The 5,144-nt window shown below is 44.9% G+C and overlaps 1 protein-coding gene across 1 annotated transcript in view; it reads right to left on the bottom strand.

The window, feature by feature from the left end:
* Positions 1-5,144, bottom strand: part of LOC106874327 (neurotrypsin) — a 61,355-nt gene that overhangs the window by 20,060 nt on the left and 36,151 nt on the right. The gene's annotated exons all lie outside the window — the stretch shown is intronic.

Here is a 5,144-nt window from a genome sequence, read left to right as displayed (position 1 = left end):
GGCTCTTGTGTGGGGTTGTTGTAGGATTTTCGAGTGGGATCGTTGCCGGTGCCCCTGGGCTGGGGCTCTTGTGCGGGTGACACATGAGGTTTCTCAAGCGAGATGAGCATGGCCGTTGCCAGTACCGCCTGACTGGCCTTCGTGCGGGTGACACGTAAAAGCACCCACTACACTCTCTGAGTGGTTGGCATTAGGAAGGGCATCCAGCTGTAGAAACTAGCCAAATCAGATTGGAACCTGGTGTAGCCATCTGGTTTCACCAGTCCTCAGTCAAATCGTCCAACCCATGCTAGTATGGAAAGCGGACGTTAAATGACGACGACGACTCTAATATAGTAAATTAGTTTTATGTTTTAGAAACATTAGAAATGAATACAATAAAATTGAATATCAGATTTACACTAAATCAAACAATTAGCTTAATGTAGGATGGCTTTATCTATGAATGCAAATATTAAGATTGGTATCACAAATATTCTAACTGTTAGAAGAGGGAGAGATAATACCTTAACATATTGGACACAAGTGATTATAAGTAAAGACTGGCCAGGAAAAAAGAAATGAAACAATATAGTAATTCTTTATTCTGGAGGGTATATCAAAGATTATTTATCAATATAAGGTGGAGCTTGTGTGGAACAGAAGGTTTTGTAGGAGCCAGGGAGTTAAAAGCTTAAATAATGAAGGAAATCAGTAATCTAGAATAAAATTGTCCCCACAATGACCTCTAAAAATAATCTGAAAGGGGTAGACATTTGAATGAAGGAAAGCTAAAAACATCATATAAAACAAAACAAAAAAAAAAAATTTAAATAACCATTTCTTTTCAAGACTGCTGTGGGGATGGGGTAAACTGGAAGGAAAGGGCAGTGACATCAATAGCTGAGGGACTCCACTGGAAGACAAAAAGGAAGGGAAGCAAGACCAGCATGGTCCTTTTTGGCCTCGGGGTAGTTGTGGTGAATGGACATATGTGAATGAGAGGGTAAGACGGCTTTAGCAGTAGCTACTAGTGATAGGTGAGACAGATTGGCACTAGCATAGCTGGGGAATGGGAAGTGGTAGGGGCAGCCTGCCCTGGGAAGTCCACCCCTGGGTGGCACTTTTCATCCTGTTGTAGGCTTTTGCTGTAGGCAATATGTGGTTTTTTTGTGGGGACCGAGTGCAGAAAATGGAAGGGCCACCCCAGGCAGCACACAGTCTAGCTATGCTAGTGCACATCTTGGATTTAAAAAAGTTAGACAGCTAACACACTGAAAAGTAGTTGAACCATCTTTTATTCCTCACATCACAATTCTCGCACATTACAAGCTATTTTGGTGCTCATACACACATATCTTTTTCCATTGATGTTGTCCCCTTCCATGAGATGGCAGTGAAAATAAGGATTGGCAGTAATGCCATCAGACCTTTCTGTGGGGAAGGAGATGTGATTGCCTGGATCCGTAAAATCAAGATGGTGGCCAGGCTGTAAGGCATTGATGATGTAGCAGGTTTCATGGCTCTATATCAAGAGATGGATGAGATGGACCAACTAGATGTGGTGAAGATCAAGCAGTGCTTAAAGAAAGCCTTTATGGAAGGATTGGGCACTGCGTTCGCCAAGCTGGGAATGGTCAGGTGGACAGGGGAACAGGTAGACGTGTACACAGCAGAGGTTCAGAGACTGGCCATGCTATCTGGTTTTACCAGAGTGGGGCTAGAAAAGGCAGCACGAATGGCCTTTGTAAATGGCTTCTCTGACAACATATCAGTATGACTGCAACAACTACCAGGCAGCAATAAAATAGCGATGAGTGAGCTCATCCCTCAAGCCCAGGTGGAATGCAGCAGCAATGGACAACTGTGGAAGCCAACAATGATACACAGCTATCAGTAAAGAATGAGGAGAGAAAAACTGCCATGGAGTGACAGTGACCATTTATGGGCTGGTGTTTCAAGTGCGAGGGGCCACACAGGGTGAGGACCTGTGTGGAGACAAAGCCTGAACCCGTTTGCAACTGGTGCAAGCAGATAAAGCATATAACTCAAAACTACAGCCAGGGAATAGGCCACAGGGAAGTTGTTGCCTTCCAAATTTCCCCTGCAAGCAAATAGGGGCTCTTGTACAGTCACTGCTCATAGTTGAAGTCTTAGTTGGAGGAAAGGCATTCAGAGGCATGGATACAGGTTGTACATCATCTATCATGACCCTGGCAAAAAATGGAAAGGGACAAGTAGTGTTTGGTTGGTCAACACAGCGAAATTGGATGTAAGGGTAGCAGTGAAGTAGAGATAGTGGTGTGGGGCACAACAGTGAGGTTGCGGGCAATTGTGATTGACTCTGTGATAAATGGAATTGATGTGATCAACTGCTTTGGAGGTGTTAGTGTCAGTGGAGACAGGGTTTCATTTGGTGGTGTGGGAGTGTCATGCGCTGTGAGTGTGCAATATGAGATGGGTAGAGATCCATGGGGGATTGTACTGCTTACACCACTGAGGATAAAGATTTTCAAGCAGTGTTCGATAGTCAGCAGTGGATGGTAGAGTGACACTGGAAAGGGGAGCCCCCAATGCTGATGAACAGGCTGAGACTGGACTTCCAAAAGATGAATGGCCATGTATCATGACACATGGGCAGTGAGGTGACTGACATCTTTGGAGAGACATTGTGTGAATGGAGATAGATGACAAGGGTGGCAACGATTTTCAACTTGAAGTTGGAATATCTGCAGCTTCATATGAGCAAGAAACTGTGGCAATATCAGCTGATATGATATAAAGGCTGATATGATATAAAGATATACTGTTGGACTAAGTTGGGGTTTGGGCTGAATTCTGCACCAAAGATCATGGCAACAGTGCTCAAATCTACCCTGGGAAAGGTGGACAAGGTAAAAATGGCCACCAGTTCCTATATAGATGACATCTGGGTAGATAAGACTGTAGTGTCTGCTGCAGAGGTCATAAGTCACCTAAAAATATTTAGGCTGACTGCGAAACCACCAGAGTCAATGGTTGAAGGAGCTGCACTTGGGCTCAAGTTTCAAAGAGGCAAAATAAGTGTGTTGGTGTTTCGGAGAGAGAATGAGATCCCGGAACTGGGCACCAACATCGACAGAAGAGAACTATTCTCGATATGTGGGAGACTAGTAGGTCACTATCTAATCACAGGATGGCTTTGAATAGCATGCAGCTATATCAAGATATGAGCAGATGGGGCAAGCTAGGGAGACAAAATGGGAGAGAGGATGGTGGCGATGATGCAAGAGATCCTAGAGAAGGTAAGAGCAGAAGACCCAGTAAGAGGATGTTGATATGTTCCCAAGTTGGGGAATGGGACTGAATGGTGTGATGCTAGTAGCATAGTGATAAGGGTTGTCCCAGAAATTAGAGGTGTTGAAGTGGAGGATGCAGCCTGGCTCCGAAAAACATGATTACAACCACATCAACATGGCTGAGCTGGACGCAGTGCTGAAGGGGGTGAATTTGACCCTGAGAGTGGGGCTGCATTCCATCGAAATCCAAACCAATTCAGCTACTGTGCTTGGATGTGTAGGATCAGTGATCACTGATGAAAAATGAGTTCAAACCACAGGGGCTGCAGAGATGTTAATAAAGTACTGCCTAGGGATTCTGAGGGAGCTAGCTGCCAAATTCGGTTTGAAGCTGAGCATGATCTTTGTGCCCTGAGAGAGGAATAAGATAGACATTCTAACCAGGGTGAAAAAGGCTGGTTGGTGGTGCCGGAAGATTCAGAGTGGAGAATAGCTGCAGTGTGTCAGCAAGGTGACTTGGAACAAAGGAGACTGCATGCCATGCATCATATGGGTGTGGATAGAAGCAGGAGGTTGACTCCAATGTCACTAGGCAGAGCATTCAAAAGGTAGTCAGGAGCTGTGATAGGTGTCAATCTATCAACTCTGCACCAGGTATGCACAAGTCAGGAAACATCTCACTAGAGTACAACTGGAGACGACTGGTGATAGATGTGACACACAACTAGCAGGAGATGTATCTTTTGATGGTCGATTACAGATTGAGTCAGATGGCCATATGGAGGGAAATGAAGATGGGTACTGCAGATGAGGTTGTATGTATATCCTGAATGAGTGGGGCCCTGTGGAGGAATTGCTGATGGAAAATGGCACCATATTTCGTTTGGAGGTGTTGTAGGAGATGCTTGGTAAGTGGAACGTGTGCTGCTTCTTAAGAGCAGCATACAAGCTCAATGGAAATGGAATCATGGAAAGACACCATCACACAATCACAGCCATGGTGGAGAGAAGAGGCATCTCACCACTGGAAGTGGTATTTTGGTACAATACATCACTCCAATCAGGACGAAGAGTTTGTGCTACATAGAGTGATATTCAGGTATGAACGGTAGCATCCGTGCACATTACAACATGCTGTAGAAGAGAAGGAGCCTGCCTTCGTGTAGGTAGAAGAGGAAGTCAGGGTCAAGCCCCCAAAGGCACACTGCACATAGCAGTGGAGCAGAGGGACAGTGATGGCTGTTAATTCCAAAAATAATGTCTCTGTGGATGAAATGTTTTGGATGTTTGCAGAGTTGTCACTTCGTTGGATGATGAAGGTAAAGGAGAGGAAGCAAGTGAAGCTCCATCGCTGCAGAGATCACACCAAGTGAGACCTCTGCCTGGGTAGATAGCAGATTTCAACATGAAGTGAAGCGAGGAGGTGATTTTTGAGATCCGGGGAGGGGGGGGCGTGTAAGGATGGGGTGAACCAGAAGGAAAGGGCAGTGATGCCAATAGCTGAGGGGCCCCACAGGAAGAAGAAGATGGAGTGATGAAGTGAAGGAAGTAAGACCAGTGTGGTCCTCTTTGCTCCTGGGGCAGTCGTGGTGAATGGACATGCATGGATGCGAGAGTGAGATAGGGCTTTAGCAGTAGCTACTAGTGATAGGCAACATGGGTAGGGTATGCCTTGGATTTAACATAGCTGGACAGCTGACACTGAGAGGTAGGTGAACCTTGTTTTGTTCCTCACATTACAACTGCAAACCAATTTTGGTTTTGGAGGAGATGTGGTATAGTTAATGACTTAGTAACTTTTTTAATTGACTTTAGAGAATTGAAAGGCAAGTAAATTGTGGTTTGCATTCAAATATATACCAAATATATATATATATATATATATAT

This window comes from Octopus bimaculoides, chromosome 5 (genome assembly GCF_001194135.2).
Source record: "Octopus bimaculoides isolate UCB-OBI-ISO-001 chromosome 5, ASM119413v2, whole genome shotgun sequence".
In the NCBI taxonomy this organism is placed as follows: Eukaryota; Metazoa; Mollusca; class Cephalopoda; order Octopoda; family Octopodidae; genus Octopus; species Octopus bimaculoides.
This window is presented reverse-complemented; position numbering and strand designations above follow the sequence as displayed.